Here is a 23,064-nt window from a genome sequence, read left to right as displayed (position 1 = left end):
TATACATAAGAAATAACGATCACAATAGTCTAACAAAAATTAAATAGAACGAGACTGAAAACGTAAAATCAAAAAATTTCCCCACATTTGATCTGATTTGATCTCCTTTTTTTTTTCATTGAGACGAAAAAATTCATAAAAACGAACGATATACAAGCAATAACAAATAAAGAACGATATGAAAACATCAAAAACCAAAATCTGACTCCTCTTTTTACCTCCGCTGAAGACTTGGATGAAATACGTAAAAAATCCTTTAATGACGAGCGCAAGAACTGCAATGTAATGATGCCGTCGATGGTAGAACAGATCTTCTTGCACTTGACAAAGTGAGAAATGCGATACATAGAACTAAAGACGACAAAATAATTGGTTTGTAATAATGGTTATACAGGGTGTTTCATTAATAATTGTCCATATAGTAACTGGAGAAGCCTTAGCACAAAATACGAAGATTTAACCTAAAACACTTAACTAAAATGTGGTTCCTTACTAAGTTACAGAGTGTTTTAACTTAAAATTTAAAAATTATTTTTGCTCAGCATTTTAAAACTATTCGACTTATCCTTTTCATACTTGGCAGGAAGTATGGGTACTATACAAACTACTAAATTATGTTAAACAAACGTTTGTGGCTATTACCAGAGGCGTACGACGGGGGAAAGTGAATGGTTGACCCTTTCCAAATTCTACGCCACTGGCGAAATTGCTATTTTAGTTCAATTTTTGGATTCTCCAATACTTCCTATGGAAATAATATATTCTTCATTCGTAACGATAAAGTCATTAGTTTTCGAGATCTTTGAAGTTAAAAATGAAACGACACGGTTATTTTGATTAATGTATTATGTTGCTTCATTTTTATTTTCAAATATCTCGAAAACTAATCATTTTATCGTTACGAATGAACAGTATATTATTTACATAAAAATTATTCCAAAATCAAAAAATTACACTAAAATAGCAATTTCATCAGTGGCGTAGAATTTGGGAAGGGTTAACCAGCCACTATCCCCTGTCGTACGCCTCTGGTAGTAGCTAGAAACGTTTATTTATCTTAATTTAGTAGGGTGTAGAGTACCTACACTTTCTGTCAAGTATGATAAGGATACGCCAAATAGTTTTAAAGTACTGGGTACAAATAATTTTTAAATTTTAATCATATGAATAATATCCCAAATTAATCAAAATAACTGTGCCGTTTCATATTTAACTTCAAATATCTCGAAAACTAATGACTTTATGGTTACCAATGAGGAGTATATTATTTACGTAGAAAGTATTGGAGAATCTAAGAATTGCACTAAAATTGTAGTTCCTCCAGTGGCGTAGAATTTGAGAAGGGTCAACCATGCACCATCCCCTGTCGTACGCCGCTGGTAGTAGCTAGAAACGTTTGTTTGTCATAATTTAGTAGGGTATCTAGTAGTCGCACTTTCTGCCAAGTATGAAAAGGATACGTCGAATAGTTTTAAAATCCTGAGCAAAAATATTTTTTAATGTTTTAGATAAAACACCCTGTAACTCAGTAAGGAACCACATTTTATTTAAGTGTTTTAGGTTAAATCTTCGTATTTTGTGCTAAGGTTTCTCCAGTTACTATATGGACAATTATTAATGAAACACCCTATATAATACCTTAAAGCTGGATTAAATCAACATTTACAATGCTAGCAAAAATTTCCAATGCAAAAAAATGTGACAGTTGTAGAATTATGTCTTATGAACCATAGAACCGTCAACTAAAGACCTTTTTTAAAGTAATTGACAGTAGGATTTATAAAAGGTGTGATGAACATAATATTATAGCGCATACCTACAATTTGGATTTTGCCTTGAGTACCCTAGGCTCTAGAAGTTGTATTTACCACTCAGGTTCTCTTTCAAAGATGGAGATATATTAACTGAGATGTTTTGTAGACTTCCAAAAGGCTTTTGACAGAATAATACATGAAAAAAATGATTTCGATAATGAAATAAAATAAAAAATATGTAAAGACCACCAATGAGAAGAATGCATCTTTGATTAAAAGATTGTTAAAGATTTTCAAAAATAAACTTCACAAAGAAGAACATAATCTGGAATCGATGTAAAAAACACTAAAAGCAATGTTTTGTTTCATGTTAAATCATTTACTAACAAACATAATTCTATTTAGATGGGACCATTACACTATAACATTATTTTTAAAGCAAAACTGTTACATACTTAGAAACAAGAATTTATTTTTGGTATTTACATAAAACAAACCTACTGGATTAGAAGAACTACCACATTAACGAGATTTATGATCTGAGATACTTAAGTTTTCTTAAATAAGTATTCAACTTACTTTATTTCGATCTTCCTGCTCAAAGCACGCACTATAAGATGTTTATAATTTTGGAAATTTGAAATTTGTATTCTGTTTACACTGTAGAGATACTTTTAGAATGATAACAGAAGAGGATATTAATGTATTTATATTGAAGGAAGACGATCTTCGCTGATATAAATAAATCTTGTTATAAATAAATGTGGTCGCTGTTTCCACTGAATTACTATGAATGAATAATGTATCAACGAAGCATTTGTTATCGTAGTTCTAGGTTTTGATACATTTTTACCTTGAAGAGACAACGAAGCATGCGATATTATCAATAGATACAAATTTTTCGGAATACTTGCATTAATATATTATGCATTGAAATTTAGTCCAGTCGTCAGACATTTATGCCTGGTCTCCCCAACAAATAATCTTAAATTTCAGCTTAGCATAGCTCTGCTTATAAATAGGACCGATTTAAGTCTCACTTACTTTACCGTATAATAGGGAACTTGCACATTTTTTTATTACATAATAATGTTCAGTTTTGTATAAAAATGAGATTTCCAAAATTTCACGCTTCAAAACCTCATAATAACTTAGAAGTACAAATTTAAAGTCTTCGGTATTTTAAAGTAGTTCGAACAGCCCGTGACGTCACCTAGTTTTACATTAGTTATTATTCTTTTTCTCATGATCATCTTTCAGTGCGTCACAGTTTTTCGATTTCTCTCTAACGCATTAAATTGTATGTGACAGAAAAAAAGGCACGTCTTTGAATACTTTGGTAATTATTCTAGTTCGGTGATTATTCTAGTTGTCGATAAATGGCGCCATAATCAAAAAAGAATTATTTATTAAATAAAATAATAATATTATCAATATAATCTGTACAATTTATTAGACTATACAAATGAAAGAAAATACCATTTTATAAATGCAATAGACACAATTGATTTTGTTTTATTCCAAATTGAAAATAAAATTTGACAACTGTCAGATTTAACAAAAATGTCACGTTAGAATAAATGTCATAAATGTGTATTATCATGGACTTACCTTTTTTTCTATAATAGGGCTTTTCATCGATTGTCATTTGTTTCGAGCTTCTGTCATGTGTCACATGATATTAATATATCTACGTCATACGTCTTTGGTTTGTATCATTGCATATACCAATAACGTATGACGTAGATATATTAATATTATGTGACACATGACAGAAGCTCGAAACAAATGACTGTGAATGAAAAGCCCTATTTGTGACGCACTGAAAAATGTTCATGAAAAGGAGAATATTATGGTTATATTTCGCTGTGTCTAGGTAAACGCTAACGTGTACGCAAATAAAAAAGTTAGGTACATACACGCGAATTTAACTTCATCAAGCCAGTGACGTCATTATTTAACGTACGCAGTGACTGTATATTTTGGTAAATACATGCTATTTTGATATGTTTTTAGGGCCGGTTGTTCGAACGCTAATCAACAATGATCACTATCAAATATTTAATTACGGTCACGAAACTGTCACTGTCAACTATGATTGGGTTGCTGAAAACATAATTTATTATAATTATGAGATTAGTTAGTCAATTAACATAATAAGTATTAACAACATGATTAACTAAATTCATAATTGTAATCCATAATTATGTTTTCAGCAACCCAAACAAAGTTGACATTGACAGTTTAAATATTTGATAATGATCATTTTTGATTAGCGTTCGAACAACCGGCAAAAAATATTTGTTAAGGGAAGGGAAGCAGAACTATTCAGATGTTTCAAACTTAATTGTAATAAATCAATGTATACAATAAAAGTATATATTTACGTTAGCAAAATAAATATATGTATTTAGTTGACATGACATGTACAAAATATTGCTAAAATAATTTTTATACGCAAGTTAATTATTATAATCAACTATTCTAAATGGGAAATGAGCCACAATTTAACAAAAAAAAAAAGATTTTATTAACGTTTCGACGTCCAAATCGGATGTCATTGTCAAAATACAAAAATTAGTCAAATTAAATAAATTATTAGAAAAAATTTTTTACTAAGCAAGAATTTTTGTTTAATTTGATAATATTTTGTATTTTGACAACGACGTCCGTTTAGACGTTGAAACGTTAATAACATCATTTTTTTAGTTAAATTGTGGCTTAGTTCCCATTTAGAATAGTTGATTACAAAAATGCCACAAGGAAATAGCTTCATAACAAGTTAATTATTATTGTGAAAGCTTTAGGTATTCCTTTTATTTTAATTTTGGACGGTAATACTAAATATTGTATATACTAAATTGTAACATATTGTCATCATCATCAGCCCATAGTCGTCCACTGCTGAACATAGGCCTCCTCGAAAAACTTCCATTCAGATCTATCCTGCGCTGCTGCAATCCAGTTGGTACAAATCCTCTTTATGTCGTCAGTCCATCTTGTGGGTGGTCTTCCCGGGTTTCGTCTATCCGCTCTCGGTCTCCATTCCAAGATTTTTTTGGTCCACCTATCATCTTTCATTCTAGCGACGTGTCCTGCCCACTTCCATTTAATTTTGGCTATGTGTTTTATTATGTCTTCTACACCACTTCTTCTACGAATTTCTTCGTTTCTTACCCTATCTCTTAACGTTATGCCCAACAATGATCTTTCCATTCTACGTTGCGTCACTTGTAGTTTTCGTGCAGATGTCCTTGTTAGGGTAAGTGTCTCTGCGCCATATGTAAGAACAGGCAGGACACATTGATTAAAGGCTCTTCTTTTTAAGCTGATAGGTATATCACCTTTAAAAATATCACGTAGTCTTCCATATGCTGCCCATCCCAGAGTTATTCTTCTTAGCAGCTCAGCAGTTTGATTGTCTCTGCTAATTTTTACCGTAACATATTGTACTATATTGTAATACTAAATACTGTATTTCACTTATAACTAAAAAAATATATATTAATTTATAGTCTCTTTCATACTGTTTTAAAATGTTGTTAAACTCATTAAAACAACTAAATAATTGTCCACACTGCATAGTTAATTTAAAAACAGACACTAAAAAAATAAAAAATAAGAAATCTCTTTACTAATCAATATTTAAATTAAAGTATAAACACAACGCAATTAAACAAATTCCAACACTCTGACACTAACTTTTTTATTTGCGTACACATTAGCGTGTACCTAGACACAGCGTTATATTTAGGTATATACTTCTTTTCCTTCTTTAGTTTATTGGCCTCCACCTACTTGGGTATTTGGCCAGCTCGTCGTAGGGTAATAAAGGAAAAATATTTATATTCTAATGACATTTATCGTATGTCGTTGTAATAATAAGTGCGTTCGCGGGTGCCTGTCGACGACTAGTCGGCGACAAATTAGCAGCAAAACGCATGCGCACTTTAAAATGATATAAATAATATCGTTAATAGATAAATATAAAAGGTATATTTACCTAGTATAATTTAATAATTAGTTATTAATATTAATTAAATGTAAATAAACCTTGTATATTTATCTAAACTGCGCGTCATAGAAAACGGGCACCCTAAAAAATGGGTCATTTTTGATGTCGCGTATCTCCTAAACCTGTTGTCCGATTTAAGTGATTTTTTGAGTATGTTATAGCCCTATTCTTTGTCAATATCACTGTATTAATATTTTTGCAAAACAGGTAAATTTTCATTATATACCGGGTGTACGAATTAAACTGTGTTTTTTTCTCAAAGTTCGCAACACCCTGTGGCATATTCTAGCATTTATAAAATACTGAAATTAAAACCCAACTATAGCCTCAGGTTTTCTTAATATTTTGTTTTTTGACTCATTCATTTATGATGGATAATACAAAAGTTATGTACTTTAACAACTAGGCATGCTCTTTATCAGTACAGGGTGTTTCTAAAGAAGTACGACAAACTTTAAGGGGTAATTCTGCATGAAAACATAATGACCGGTTGCTTTATAAACATATGTCCGCAAATGCTTCGTTTCCGACATACAGGATGTTGAATTTTTTCTTAAAAACTGGCGATTTATTTATTGCCCTAAAACCGGTTGAGATATGCAAATGAAATTTGGTGGGTTTTAAGACGTAATTTTTGAACATTTTTTGATATACAATTAAGAATTTTTTATTCACCATTGGCGTACATACGAATAATATGATCGGTCATATTACCCGTATGCGCTCCAATAGTGAATATAAAATTCTTAGTTGAATGTCAAAAAATGCGCAATAACCATCTCTTAAAACCTACCAAATTTCATTTGCATATCTCAACCGGTTTTAAAGCAATAAATAAATCATCAGTTTGTAAGAAAAAATTTAACATCCCGTATCTCGGAAATGAAGCTTTTGCGGATATATGATTATAAAGCAAACTGTCATTATTTTTAATGCAGAATTACCCCTTAAAGTTTGTCGAACTTATTTAGTCCCTAAAACACTTTAGACTTATAACACCCTGTACTGATGAAGAACATGGCTAGTTGTTAAAGTACATTATCCAACATAAGCGAATGAATCAAAAAACAGAATGTTAAGAAAACCTGAGGCTATAGTTGAATTTTAATTTCAGTATTTTATAAATGCTAGAATAATCCACAGGATGTTGCGAACTTTGAGAAAAAAACACAGTTTGATTCGTACACCCGGTATACAATGAAAATTTACCTGTTTTGCAAAAATATTATTACAAAGATATTGACAAAGAATAGGGCTATAACATATTCAAAAAATCATTTAAATCGGACAACAGGTTTAGGAGATACGCGACATCAAAAATGACCCATTTTTTAGGGTGCCCGTTTTCTATGACGCGCAGTTTATTAACGGTATTATTTATATTAAGTGAGGTTAGAAATTGTCGGCGACAATTTGTCAACTGTACCCGCGAACGCACCTAATATATACCAGTTTGTTGAGATTGGAGTTTGATACAGTTTTTAAAGAAAAGAAAAGAAGGTTTACTATTGAAAATAAAACCATTTTGTAAAAGTAAAAATTTTCTATGAATAGTTCAAACGAACAAAACACTTTTAACGTCACATAACTGTATTTTTTACTGACGTTTATAATGTCTAATTAATTTTGTTTACTTTTGGTGTAAAATGTAAATGCAAAACCATATGACGTCACGACGCGTTTTTTGCTGGCTGGAATAATTTGAATTTTTAATCGTCTTTAGGGGAAAAACGAAAGACAAACAAAACTTTTTTATCATTGATACATGTTTTAAATTATGTTCTGTTGTGATTTATAACATTTTTTTCCAATTTTAAATTTTATGCAAGTTCCCTATTATCGATTCTTATCAATGCAATCCACTTGACAATCCATTGTGGCAAGCTGAAAATTTATCTAAGACTCAATGGTGCAACTCATACGGTTCGTTAATGCACGCCTTAAGCTTAAGATCTGTTGGTGCAACCAGACATTAGTCTCTAAAGATGACACGAACAAGATGAATGTTGCTGAGACTGTCAAATAATTTGGAATACCAATACCACTACCTAATAGTGGATTTCTCTTTTTTTGAGCAGGATTTCCGGATTGGAAGCCGAGACGTCAAAAACTAACAAAAATGTAATTATCATTACAACCAATTGTGTTTTAATCCCATCAACAATAATATCATTGTCAACATAAAAATATTAAATAATCAATAAAATGATGATATTAACGTTCTATATTAAAAAAATGGCCCGATTTTCATTGAAAAGTCCCGGATTTTGAGTATTTTTGAAGGTATACTGCTTTAGGCGCGATTGAGATTGAGGGTGAATTTATATAGATCTGCGCGCATGCGCACACCGACCGTATGGTATTAGTCGTTATACGGGCTCTGATTGGGTGTTGAAATGATCTGTCAATAATAAATAATTGTTCAATATGAAGGTAAACAAATGTATAATATATTAGTTTTATTGTTGTGAGGACAGAAACAAAAAAGTTTATAATTGTAGTGACATTTAAATAGTTTTTAAAAGCAACAGGTACGTAATAATTGTAAATGTATCATAGATACCATTGAACCTACCAAAATACATAGTATGTAATACTTTTATTTACATAATTTGATTACCATCAAAATTTCTATCAATGTTCACCTAATATATTGTTTTCTCACTCTATGTTTTGTTGTATTTTTTCAATGCTAAATCATTTCAATTCAAAATCCAAATAATTTAATTTAATTCAAAAATGTCAAAAGCTTAATCCGTTTAGTTAGTCGATCTTCGCACATAATGACACATTGCCTCCGTGGCGAAGCGTTTAAGGCGAATGAACCCCAATATAGAACCGCGCTGATAGCTGGTTCGAATCCCAATAAAAACTTTTATTTTTTTATTTTTTTTATACATTTTATGATTGTAAGTATATTTATTATATAATTTTATTTTCAGAAAATACATATTTAGTTAAAAAAATTTCCGACAATTAATATTCAGCAATCATTTGTGGCATTTTTAATGTGTTCGTGTGTGTTTTATTCTTTTATTATTTTAATTTTTGGCACTGTTTTAATAAAAATGTTTGAGAAGTAGTAAGTATAAATTAGTTTAATATTTAAATAAAATATAAATAAAAAGTATATTAATTTCGTTTAAATCATATAATAGAAGTATAACTTCTTACGTGCGTACAAAGTACACACACATTCTTTTTTTCGGCCTTGTCTCGAATTCGACCGAATTGGAGTTGGTGACACTATCTATAACCATTGCAAATTCATCTCTATTTTCTGCTTTTCTTAAAAGCGTCTGTGTGTTTAACAAAATCCAGTAGCGAATGTTTTTCTGGATATACATATGGATAGAGTTATTCGAAAAGGAACCAAGCGCCTATTTAGTAGTTCGGAGAAAATTACGTTAGAAGTTTAGTTTAAAAAATAAATCATTGGTGTTGGCGCTTGGTGTTCTTGTTAATAGGTTTCGTTATAGTCGTTCTGGGACTTAGATATTTTTAGAATATTCAATATACTCCAGTAGAAATCGGTTGGTGGTAATTTCTTAAATATTCTCGAATTTGTCACGAATGAAAATTACGTTAGAAGTTTAGTTTAAATTATAAATCGTTGTTGTTGGCGCTTGGTGTTCTTGTTAATAGATGTCGTTGGAGTCGTTCTGGCTCTTAGATATTTTTAGAATATTCAATATACTCCAGTAGAAATCGGTTGATGGTAATTTCTTAATATTCTCGAATTTGTCGCTTGGTTCCTTTTCGAATAACTCTATCCATATGTCGTCTACGAGGACTCATTTTTTCTTCGATTTTAGAAACATGGCTGATGACAGAAAACACACAAAAAAGTGGAAATTATTTGAAAGAAAGGTCCTAAGGATAAACGAAAACGAAGTATGGTGATCCAGGTACAATCATGAGATCGTACAATCATGTTCAAAGAGACACCGATCTCAGAATTCGTTGAACTTCTAAGACTTTGATGGGCTGGTCATGTAGCAAGAATGGAGACCGATAGATTGATGAAAAGAGCTTTAGATAGTAAAATGCAAGGTGCAAGACCAAAAGGAATGAAACGGAAAAGGTGGGAGTATGAAGTGAACAGACGTGGAGAAGAACATGAAGATCGGCGCAGGACCGGCAAGATTGGAGGAACAGTTTGGAGGAGGCCAAAGTGCGATTTGGGCTGTAGCTCTATTGGAGAAAGAGGGGGAGAGTAGATTAGAATTACAAATTCAAAACATTGTTAGTTAAAATTTTGGAATAAACATATGCAATTTCATTTTTCAAATTCATAGAGATCACAATTACATCAAGTTAAAGTAATCATTAAAATATTTTTTTTTGCATTTTAGTCTACAATTTCATTTCTTTCCGTTGTACTTATTTCGGAATTCATTCCTACAATCTAAATGTTTCTTGGTACCTAGTCCAAAAGTGGGAATATCTTATTTTGCTCAGAACAAAGATTTACCTTGATTTTACCAAAGATGCTATTTTTGGCTAATGACAAAAACTGGTCATTTTAGGAATATTTCTTAATCACTTTTGCATTGAAGCAATAATTGTTTACACTCCTACATGATTTAAAAGTAAAACCACAGTCTGCGGAAAGCGTGACCAAAGATTATCCGTAAAAGTGTTATATCCTTTATCTGACTTCCGAATAAATGAAGTTCTCCCAAATATCGGTGACAAATAAAAAATCCCACACACAATATTTAAAAATTTCAACCACAAATTGTTTAATAAAAAAAATAATTATTTATGTAATATGACTAATAATGTATAATTTTCCTCATCTACCTGTTTATCTACCTAAATATTAGTGATCATTATATATGTACAGGCTCTTAATATTATTTAAAAGAGAAGTACGGCAGGGATGCTTCTTGTCGCCCCTAATTTTAACGTATATTTCGCAATAATTGTCAGAGATGCACTTTCTGAATAACAAGAAGAAATAATTATTGTGAACGGTGAAGTCATCATAATTTGCGATATGCAGACGACACAGTACCTACTCCTATTTGCATCCATTTTGACCCAGTGTGTTTCTTCAGGTCATCTGACCATCGCATCTGTGGCCTTCTCCTTTTTCGTTTGTGGTTCCATGGTCTCCAATGTATTACCATCTTAGTCCATCTTTCATCCTTCTGCCGTAGGGTGTGCCCGGCGAATTTCCATTTAAGCTTTGCTACTTGGGTAGAGACGTCTTTCACTTTTGTTTTGTTACGGATCCATTCGTTTCTTTTCCTGTCTGATAATTTAATGTTCAGCATTTGTCTTTCCATGGCTCTTTCTGTCTTTGCTATTTTTTCCATATTCTCTTTTGTAAACGTCCATGTCTGAGAGCCATATATTAAAACAGGGAGTATACATTGATTGAAGACTTTTGATTTTAGGTATTGCGGGTATTTTCTGTTCTTTAGAATGTAAGACAGTTTTCCGAATGATGCCCAGGCCAATCTTATTCTTCTCTTTATTTCTTCGGTCTGATTTTCTTTATTTAATCTAGTGATTTGTCCTAGATATATATATATATATATATATATATATATATATATATATATATATATATATATATACTCTTTTACTTGTTCTATTCTTGTTTGTGCCACTGTAATTACTAGTTCTTTTTATTGATTGGCATTGGTTTTTGTTTTACTGTAGTTCATCTTCAGTCCTATCTTTGTCGATTCTCTATCTAGTTCTTCCATCATTCTTTGTAATTCTTCACTTCTTTCTGCTATTAATACAATATCATCAGCATATCGTAAGTGATTCAGATATTGCCCGTTTATGTTCATACCCAAACCATCCCAGTGCAGTTGTTTGAACACATCTTCTAGCGCTTGGTTGAATAGCTTGGGCGAGATGGTATCTCCTTGTCTTACTCCTTGGTTTATTTTAATATGCTTGTTTCATTAGCTTAATAGTTGTTGTTGCCTTATTATACAGGGTGTCCCGAAAAGATTGGTCATAAATTATACCACAGATTCTGGGGTCAAAAATAGGTTGATTGAACCTCACTTACCTATATACAATAGTGCACACAAAAAAAGTTACAGCCCTTTGAAGTTACAAAATGAAAATCGATTTTTTTTCATATATCGAAAACTCTCAGAGATTTTTTATTGAAAATTGATATGTGGCATTTTTACGACAGCAATATCTTAAAAAAAAAATTAAGTAAAATTTGTGCACCCCATACAAATTTTATGGGGGTTTTGTTCCCTTAAACCCCCCCAAACTTTTGTGTACGTTCCAATTAAATTATTATTGTGGCACTATTAGTTAAACAGATTATTTTTAAAACTTTTTTGCCTCTTAGTACTTTTTCGATAAGCCAGTGTTTATCAAGATATTTTGAATATTTGTCGAATCCACCACATATTTGTATATGGTTAAGTACGGTTATAGAGACCTGTTAATAATCTGAAAATTTATTTATAATTTACATTTTTAGGTATATTTTGAAAAAGAAGCTACATCTCGATAAAAGGTGACTTATGAACAAAAGACTAAGAGACAAAAGTTTTAAAAACACTGTGTTTAACTAATGGTACCACAATAATAGTTTAATTGGAACGTACACAAACATTAGGGGGGTTTAAAGGAACAAAACCCCCATAAAATTTTTACGTAAATATATTGAAAAAGAAGCCGCATCTCAATAAAAACTGGCTTATCGAAAAAATATTAAGAGGCAAAAAAGTTTTAAAAACGTTGTGTTTAACTAATGGTACCACAATATTGAATTAATTGGAACGTACACAAAAGTTTGGGGGGGTTTAAGGGAACAAAATCCCCATAAATTTTTTATGGGGTGGACAAATTTCACTATAATTTTGTTTTAAGATGTTCCTGACATAAGAATTATACATGTCCATTTTCAATAAAAAATCTCTAATAGTTTTCGATATATTGAAAAAAATCGATTTTCATTTTGTAACTTCAAAGGGCTGTAACTTTTTTTGTGAGCACATTTGTACTAAGGTAAGTTAGGTTCAATCGAACTATTTTTGACCCCAGAATGTGTGGTATAATTTATGACCATTCTTTTCGGGACACCCTGTATATATTTGTAATTAAGTCGGTATATCTGTAGTCTATTCTGCTGTTTTGTAGGGAATTCTTTACTGCCCAGTGTTCCACACTATCAAATGCTTTTTCGAAGTCAATAAATGCCATGTATAGCGGGATATGATATTCGTTAGCTTTTTCGATTAATATCTTCATCGTTAAAAGGTAGTCACTTGTACTGAAGCTCTTTCTAAATCCGGCTTCTACTCTTGCCTAGTACCAGGCAAGAGTACCTTGGAGATACTTAAGTTAAATTGTAATGCAGAGATTTACGGCGAAATTAGATCCAGGATAGAGCAGGCCAGAGCTGCTTTTATAAGGATGTCCAAGGTATTATGTAACAGAGACCAACATTGGCCCTGAGGATCCGCCTACTTCGCTGCTAAGTGTTCTCGGTCTTACTTTATGGTGTCGAGTCTTGAACTGTGAATAAAGTCGATCTAAATCGCCTTGAGGCTTTCGAAATGTGGTGGTATAGAAAAATTTTAAGAGTGGAGAAGATTCGAAACTCCACAATACTAGAACGTCTCAGCAAGACTACTGAGATTATAAAAGCCATCAAGAAGAGAAAGCTGGAGTATTCCGGACGTAATGAAAGGTCCCAAATTATATAGGTTGCTACAAAATATTATCCAAGAGAAAATTGCAGGCAAACGCAGTTCAGGATATTTCTAAAGGTGATTCATGGAAGATTATACAGAAAGCTAGAATATGATATGGATGATACCCAATTTGGGTTCCGCAAAGGACTTGGAACAAGAGAGGCATTGTTTGCGTTTAATGCCCTCTCTCAAAGATGCTTAGATATGAACCTGGATATTTATTCCTGTTTCATCGACTTCGAAAAAGCGTTCGACAAGGTCCGACATGAAAAACTAATAGAATTATTGAAAAACAGAGATATAGACAGACGAGATTTACGAATTATCATCAATCTGTATTGCAATCAAAAGGCCAATATAAAGATAGAAGAACAAGAATCCGAAGCGATATAGCGAATATTTCAGTAAGCGATAGCGGAGCTAAGTGATGGAATCTCTATAAACGGAAGAATAGTAAATAACATAAGATTCGCTGATGACACCGTTATAATGGCAGACACCCTGGAATCGCTACAAGAATTGCTTAATAGGATTAACGATTATTGCATTCGATACGGACTAAAGATAAACAAGAAAAAAACTAAATTTATGATTATCTCAAAAACAGAACATGGAAATGAAAGGTTAATGATAGAGCAAACCCAAATAGAAAAATTTAAGACATAAAAATATCTGGGAACCTGGGTTGATGACAAAAATGACCAAAGCAAAGAAATTAAAGTCCGAATTGAAACTGCAAGGCAAGCATTTATAAAAATGAAGACACTGCTTACAAACAAAGACCTTCAGTTGCCTCTCAGATTGAGGGCTCTAAAATGCTACATATTTTCTATATTAATATACGGAATGGAAGCTTGGACATTGAAGAGACAACACATAAGAAGAATAGAAGCGTTCGAAATGTGGTGTTACAGAAGAATATTGAAAATTCAGTGGGTTCAAAGGATTACCAATGTTTAAGTGCTACGACGTTTAAAAAAGGAGTTAGAAATTATGAAAAGTATAAAAACTAGAAAACTGGAATATTTGGGTAACATTACCAGAGGAGAAAAATATGAGTTGCTGAAAATTATTATGCAAGGAAGGATCCAAGGAAGAAGAAGCATAAGAAAACTAGAAAACTGGAATATTTGGGTAACATTACCACAGGAGAAAAATATGAGTTGCTGAGAATTATTAGGCAAGGAAGGATCCAAGGAAGAAGAAGCATAGGAAGAAGACGCATCTCCTGATTGAGGAAACTTAGAGAATGGTTTAACTGTAGTTCATTACAACTATTCAGAGCAGCAGCCAACAAAATGACCATAGCCATTATGATATACAATCTCCGATAGGAGAGGGAACTTTAAGAAGAAGAAACAGTTCAGGACGAAGAAGAACCTCATGGTTGAAGAACTTGCGAGATTGGTATGGTGTTGATACAAGCATGCTATTTAGGGTGGCAGTGAATAAAATTAAGATAGCTATGATGGTAACCAATGTCCTGAAAGGACATGATACATAAATAAGAGGAAGATCATTATACCAAAAACGAGATTGGCTACACCTGGTCAACAAATAAGTCTATCATTAAAGACATGCCTGTGGTAAATCGTGTTTCTACAGGTACCTATCAAAAATCTTGTCACGTTAATGATAGTAGGATAGGTAATAGCTCTCATCAAATCAAAAGCAGAATCTACATATACCTACTAAGAACCTAAAATTTTATCATTAAACGAAAATCTCTTAGAACAGGGAAAAAGACAAACTACGGAATATAAAAAAACTAAACAAAACAAAGAAAAATGCTCCATACTTCAATATTTTGCCCCATAATTCTAATAACAGTCATACTACCTATAATCTATAAGATATATTATTAAAGCGATATTTTTAGAAACTTTTTTATTCTTATTCTTACTCTTCTTTATCGTTTAAATCCTATTTTTACTTGTTTACCTTTATCTATACATAACGTTATGAAATTTGATCTTACGTAAATAATCTTAATTGTATTGCAAAATATTACTAATAAATTATTATATTGGCATATTTACATTCCATATCAACAATACCAATTAGTGGAGGCACGAATTTGTAATTATTTTAATTAATTATTTTCATAAGTTAACACCACAATAATTATTATCAGAAGTAGTGCTGGAATAGTCAATAAAGCACGATCTGAATGACAACAAAAATGCAATTGGAGTAATCAGTTCGAATAAACAATTCGATTTTTTTGTATATTGAGAACCTTCAATACTGTGGAAAAATTCAATATAAACAAGATAAAATGTGTTTTCTTTAATTATATTTATAGATGAGACCAACGATCTATCAAGCTGGCAAGGTTTGGTTGTATTTCACATTAGTGCTTTACATTATTTTACGTATATGCAAGCCGATCTATACAGGCTGTTTGCGGTTGACCCTTCCCAAATTCTACGCTACTGGTGGAATTTCTATTTTAGTGCAATTTTTTGATTATCCAATACTTCCTATGTAAATAATATACTCTTCATTCGTAACGATAAAGCCATTAGTTTTCGAAATATTTGAAGCTAAAAACGAAGGAGCATAATACATTAATCAAAATAAGTGTGCCTTTTCATTTTTAACTTGAAATATCTCGAAAATTAATGACTTTATCGTTACGAATGAAGAGTATATTATTTGCATAGAAAGTATTGGAGAATCTAAAAATTATGCTAATATAGCAGTTTCATCAGTGGCGTAAAATTTGGGAAGGGTCAACCAATCACTTTCCCCTGTCGTACACCTCTGGTATTAACCACAAACGATTATTTAACATAATTTAGTAGGATGTACAGCACCTACACTGTCTGCCAAGTACCATAAGGATATGTCAAATAGTTTTATAGTACCGGGCACACATAGTTCTTAAAGTTTTAAATAAAGAATAAATTACAGTAAAACCTCGATAGAACGGACCTCTATTTAACGGACTTCGGATATAACGGACACAAATTCGATTAAATTAAAAAAAAAAAATGCAATGCAAAAAATATGGAAAATCGGATTCTGGAAGAAAAAACAGCAAGGGCAGGATCTCGACACTGCTTTGTGCTAACGCCGGTGGATTGCATCGATGAACTGCTATAATTGTTGGAAAATCTCGTAAACCTAGCGTTGATATAGATATGTATAATGCATCATCTTCACTGAGAAGATTAACACAATTATACCATCTAGAGAACAAAAAGTCCCAAACATTAATGGAGACTTAATATGGTTCACTGATGGATCTAAAACTGCCCATGGTACTGGATCAGGAGTCTTTGGGCAAACATGTAACTATAATAAATCTTACAGCCTAGGTCAACATACAACGGTGTTCCAGGCTGAAGTTTTTGCTTTGGTGGCCTGCATTGATGAAATAATTGATGAGGACCCTAAAGCTAAGAGAATCAACATTTACACAGATAGCCAATCGGCTATTCTGGCTGTAAAGAACCCTCTCACCAAATCAAAACTGGTGAGAAACTGCAAAGATCTCCTCAATAACCTGGCAAAAGACAACAAAGTGTCTTTAATATGGGTGCCGGGTCATGAAGGGGTGCATGGGAACGAACGAGCAGATATGTTAGCGAAACAAGGCTCGAGAAAAACTTTTGAAGGCCCAGAACCTTTCTGTGGCATCACTAAAGATGCTATGAAAAACGAGGTTCAGAAATGGCTGATAAAGAATCATCAAAATAAATGGAGAACCACTCAAGGGCAAATCCAGACTAAAAAAATAATCAAGAATATTGATAAAAAACTCTCGAACAGTTTGATGAACCTCAATAAACGAGAGATCAAAACGGTCACTGAAATGGTGACTGGACATTGTCGTTTAAGAAATCACCTATACAAACTAGGTAAGGTGAATGAACCATGGTGCAGAAAGTGCGAAATGGAAGAAGAAACTGCCATACACATACTATGCTATTGCAGTGTGCTAGGTGATGTAAGGCAGAACTTCACTGGTCAAATGAGGTTTGAACCAGAAGAGATCTTAAAACTACCAATAAGAAAACTGTTGGCCTTCGTTGAGGCCACAGGACTTATTAAAGTTTAAGGAGAAGAACAGGGTTTGGTACAAAGGTCTTATGACCAAGTGCCAGAGACTAACGAGTCTCGCCTGAGTTAAGAAGAAGAAGAAGAATGCATCATCTGCTCGATTCATATTATAGCTCTAATAAGGCATGGTTCACCATAAATATTTTCAAAAATTGGTTTTTTAAGAATTTGTACTTACAGTCAGAAAATTTCAAGAGAAGAAACAGGAAATACCGCCGAAAGAGGTGAAATGTTTATTGATTTTCGACAACTCGCCACCTTATCCTTCTGAAAATATTCGACATTCAGAAGATGGCAACTTTGATTGCATTGTTTTACCAAAAAATACATAGCTTATTCAACCTATGGATCAGTAAATAATTTCGGCAACCAAACGAGAATATTGTAGAAAGTTTTTAGATGAAGTAGAAAAGTAAAAAAATAGCAAAAAAAACTTAATACCTTTTTTAATTTACAGATATGTACACTGTATCTAAAGACATATTATCAAAATAAAATTTGTTATTGATTTTAAATCTATTTTTATATAACAGACTTTCGGCTTTAACGAACATCCCGTCCCCCAATTAGTCCGTTATATCGAGGTTTTACTGTATTAAAAAAAAAGAATACTTTAAAATAATTTGACATATCCGTGTGATACTTGGCAGAAAGTGTAGGTACTGTACACCCTACTAAATTATGTTAAATAATCGTTTCTGGCTACTACGCTCTACGCTACCAGAGACGTACGACAGGGGAAAGTGAATGGTTGACCCTTCCCAAATTCTACAACACTGATGAAACTGCTATTTTAGCATAATTTTTAGATTCTCCAATCCTTTCTATGCAAATAAAATACTCTTCATTCGTAACGATAAAGTCATAAGTTTTAGAGATATTTGAAGTTAAAAATGAAAAGGCACAATTATTTTGATTAACGTAAATTAAATTAGGATAAAACTTCGTTTTTAGCTTCAAATATCTCGAAAACTAATGGCTTTATCATTACGAATGAAGAGTATGTTTTTTACATAGAAAGTATTGGAGAATCATTACACTAAAATAGCAATTCCGCCAGTGGAGTGGCGTAGAATTTGGGAAGGGTCAACCATTCACGTTCCCCCGTCGTACGCCTCTGGTAGTAGCCAGAAACGTTTGTTTAACATAATTTAGAAGATTGTACAGTACCAGCACCACTTACCAAATTTCGTGTTGTTGTCCCATGCCTGTCAGGAAATATTAAAAAATAAATAAAATAAAAGTTTAACTTTGACACCCTGTATTTCGGTTATTATCAACTTTTGTACTAAGGTAAGTTAGCTTACGGTCCATTCTTTACCAAACACCCTGTATAAGGATTTTTACAGCTGTCGCCGCCTTTCTTCTTTCAAGTCGTTTCTGTTCTGCCATTCTCCGTCTCTAAGGTCTCGTCTTTCCATGGCCTCGTCCACTTCATCCCTCCATGATCTTCGGGGTCTACCTCTTCTTCTCTTTCCTATTGGGCTCCAATCCGAAATCTTTGATGCCCATCTTGTACGATCTGCTCTTCTCACATCAGTGGCGCACGGGGGGGGTTTGGGGGGTTAAAACCCCTCCCAGGACATATAAAAAATATAAAGAATAGTAGGAAAATGTAACTTGTCTTTCAGAAACAATACAAGAAAATTTCGGTGTCCAAGCGAAGCTAGGACAAATAATCCCCGGACAAATATTCCAGGACAAAAAATCTCCACAAATTATCCCTGGACAAAAAATTCCCCAAAAATCCCCGGACAATTAATCCCCACAAATTTTTTTAAACAAAATATCCCCACAAAAAAATCCCCAAGAAATATTTGCTGCCGAATAGTTCTCTAAAAATTTTCCCGTGAATGCAATCGACTCAAATGTTTTCAGCCTCAGTGCGTGAGATCTATAGCAGTCGCCATGAAACCGTTTTTCGGCACGAAAATAATGATTAGTAATTAAGATTAAGCATGATTTCTAATTTCGATTACCAAATTTCGAATTCCAATTCCATGCCTAAAACGTCAAATTTTACATGTAAAACGAATTTTTTCACAAATCGTGGAGGATGTGGGGAATGCGCTAAGGCTGTGGGAACCATGTTGTAATTATTCGCTTACATCTTTTACTCACTTTGCTTTGAATAACTCAAAACATTGTCTATTCGTGATGATAACTGCTGGTCCTGAAAACGATAATCTTAATTGTAATGCAAAAAAAAACGCCATTTAACGTCAAAAGTATTTAGTCATTATCATCATCAATGGCGTTATAACTCTTCGAGTGTATTTGCGAGTGGTTTACTATTGCCTTACATGTTTGGAGGTCCTGTGTCGCTATTTCCCATTGTCTCACTCCCATTTTCTCCAGATCATCTCTGACTGCATCTTTCCACCTTTTTCTAGGCCGTCCTAAGTCCTACAGACTTTCTCCCGTCTGGCCTTTCCCCGAGCAGCTATGTCTGGTTTGATTTTTGGATAAATTTTTCGCATGGCATATTCTAAGGCCAGGTTAAAAAACAATGGGGACAACGGATCTCCATGTCTCAGTCCAGAATTAACGCAGAAAGCATTTGATATTTCCCCACCTCTTCTAACTTGTGCAAAGAAGTTACTTACACACATTTGCGTTACCGCAGTTAGTTTCTTGAGTACGCCAAGCTCGACCATTGTATTCCATAATGTAGGATGATTAATTGAATCATAAGCCTATTTGAAGTCTCTAAAGATCTGATGCTCGTCTTGATTATACATACTCCCAATCCTTTCAAGCATTTGTCTAATAGTAAATATTTGATCAACAATCGATCTTCCGGGCCTGAAATCACACTGGTAGTCACCAACTATTTCTTTGGCGTATGGTAGTAATCTTTTTAGTAATATGTACTATCCGACAAGCCAGAGGTGGCGCGTGACCTTGAGCGAAAATACACGGCGACAAATGCAAAATACGAGAAGGTCAGCCGCCAGTACTCGCTTGTCGCATTGTACATAACGAAAAATATTTAGTCATCAGTTTCAATTCACTGCAAGCAACATTTCAGAAACCTGCTTCAAAAGCTTTCAAAAGCTATGTCAAAAACCTGTGTTCTGCGTTTTCATAACAAAACTAAACATTCTTAATAGCGCAAAAATTTTTCATGGATGCACATAATAGGCAATGTTTTGAACATAGTTATTCAAAGCAGAGTGAGTAAAAGATTTAAGCGAATAATTACAACATAGTTCCCACAGCCTTATATTAGCTCATTCCCAATATCTTCCACGATTTTTGAAAAAACTCACACTCGTTTGTCATCTAAAATTTGAAGTTTTCGGCATGTAATTGGAATTCGAAATTTGGTCATCGAAATTACAATAATTCACGCTTAATCTTAATTACTAATCATTATTGTCGTGCCGAAAAGCGGTTTCATGGCCATTGCTATAACTCTTATGAACTGAGGCTGAAAACATTGAGTCGATTGCGTTCAAGGGAAAACTTTTAGAGAACTATTCGGTAGCAAATATTTCATGGGGATTTTTTGTGTATATATTTTGTCGACGCTATTTTGTGGGATTATTTGTCCGGGATTTTTTGTCTGGGAATTTTTTGTCCAGGGATAATTTGTGGGGATTTTTTTGTCAGGGATTATTTGTCCGAACCCCGCCCAAGCCAACCACCCCTAGAGGAAAATTCTGAGTGCGCCACTGTCTCACATGTCCATACCAAAATAAACGTTTTTCTTTGAAGTAGTTGGATATGTCTTATTCTACTGCCACTCTTCGTTTTATCTTCTCATTTCTAATTTGATCTATTCTTGCCACTCTGCAACTTCTTCTCATGAACTCCATTTCAGTTGCTGTAATTTTGGACCTGTTTCGTATGTTTATTACCCAATTATCTGCTCCATAGGTCATTACACTACGTACTAAGGTGTTATATATTATCTTCTTTGTATTTCTGGTAATCTGTCTATCCCACACTACTCCGTTCATTTATTTAATACATGTTCTTGTCTGTTTTAATCTGCTGGTTATCTCTCGCTCGGTGGTTCCATTCTTTGAGAGTATGAATCCTAAGTATTTGATTTTTTCAGTGCCGTTAATTTCCCTATCATCGTCTATTTCGTTTCTCACTGCTTCTTGTTCTGTTGTTAAGTACGAGTATTCGGTCTTTTCTAGGTTTATTTCCAGTCCATTTTTTGTGCATTCCTCTGCTAACTTTCGGAGCATATGACAGATCTTCTTCATCTTAAGCCGTTACCACTTGGTAATCTGCAAAACTTAATATGTACAATAAGTTGTCCCGGATTGGTATTTTAATCCCTTCACATTTCCTTTTCCATGGTTTTAATATTTGTAGCAGGAATATCTTGAACAGTCACGGAGATGTAGAGCATCTCTGTAATAAGCCTATATGCAAGTGTAGGTACATAATACAAGTGTATGGTATTTATACAGAATTTATAAAAATAATGTGTAATATTTTTTGTAATTTTGTAATTTTTACTTGAAACTGGATATCGAGTTTAAAATATATTATTACGATAGTTCCGAAGATTTATTCCATGTAAAAAACTCCCTTGGCGAAAAAGAAGAAGTGTATTATAAATCTAGAACTTTCTAGATGTAGATATCGAGATGTCATCGAAATATCCCGAAATATCAATAAATGTGTATAAACAGAAAGAAAGTGTTTGAAACATGGTATTTTTTTTCAATAATCATTAGTACGATGATGTAAAAGTTGCGAGTACTATTCTCAGACAGTTAAACAAACTTTCTTTTCTTCTAACAATCTTTCGATAATATTTGCCATTCTGTGCACCTGGTCGATTGTTAAGTTTGAGTTCCTAAACCGAAAGAGTTCCTGTTTGTTCCTAAACCTGAATTGTTGTGTCGGAATCAGATTTCTTGCTTTAATAATTGGTTTAATTCTCTTGAGAAGAAGTTCTCACGCAGCTTCAATATCACAGGGAGCAGAGATATCTATTTGTTTGAAGAAACCTCATGTACTGGTTTTCCTGGTTTAGGAATCATATTGATTTCGGTCATTTTTAATATCATTGGTACATATTTTGATATTTTAGTAATCTGAATGCAGCATTAATGAGGGTTGCTAGTTTTACGACAGTTCTTCGATGAAAATTTCAGCAGCTCACCCATCATTACATTATTTACAGTTATTTTCTTTCATTTCTACAAGCACTTCTTTTGGTGTAGGTAGTCTGATTTCTTGCTCTAATTTAACAGGTATCTTATAAGCGTTTATAAGCAATAAAAAATGTCAACATCAATGAAATATTCATTCGTGTTCCATAACCTATTTTTTAAATCATAAAAGTAAAAATAGAAAAATTTACTATTTTTCCCCGCGTTTTCTGTTAATGTTGACATCCTTGCGGTTGGTTTTTATATAATGTCTTACTACTATACACAAAGTGTAAAAACTGTATTATAAAAATTTGAAAATTACAAACATTACACATCGATAAATAAATCTTGCCAAAAATACACGTGAGTCCGTTTGAAATTCGAAATCATTTCCGAATTTTTGGCATCGGGGACGG

The 23,064-nt window shown here is 33.0% G+C and overlaps 2 protein-coding genes across 4 annotated transcripts in view; one reads left to right on the top strand and one right to left on the bottom strand.

Annotated features, from left to right (window-relative positions):
• Positions 1 to 23,064, top strand: part of LOC126884839 (uncharacterized) — a 166,762-nt gene that overhangs the window by 5,429 nt on the left and 138,269 nt on the right. The window lies entirely within an intron of this gene.
• The window catches only part of LOC126884830 (aminopeptidase N-like), a 174,358-nt gene that overhangs the window by 97,333 nt on the left and 53,961 nt on the right, over positions 1 to 23,064 (bottom strand). Inside the window, exon 1 of one of the 3 annotated variants that reach the window (XM_050651091.1) lies at positions 2,334 to 2,483. The exons of 1 other annotated variant lie outside the window; for it this stretch is intronic. The gene's annotated coding sequence lies outside the window, so the exon portion shown is untranslated. Of the gene's footprint in view, positions 1 to 2,333; positions 2,484 to 23,064 lie in introns of those variants that run through there. One more of the 3 variants, XM_050651094.1, reaches the window with a different exon arrangement.

This window comes from Diabrotica virgifera, chromosome 5 (genome assembly GCF_917563875.1).
Source record: "Diabrotica virgifera virgifera chromosome 5, PGI_DIABVI_V3a".
In the NCBI taxonomy this organism is placed as follows: domain Eukaryota; kingdom Metazoa; phylum Arthropoda; class Insecta; order Coleoptera; family Chrysomelidae; genus Diabrotica; species Diabrotica virgifera.
This window is presented reverse-complemented; position numbering and strand designations above follow the sequence as displayed.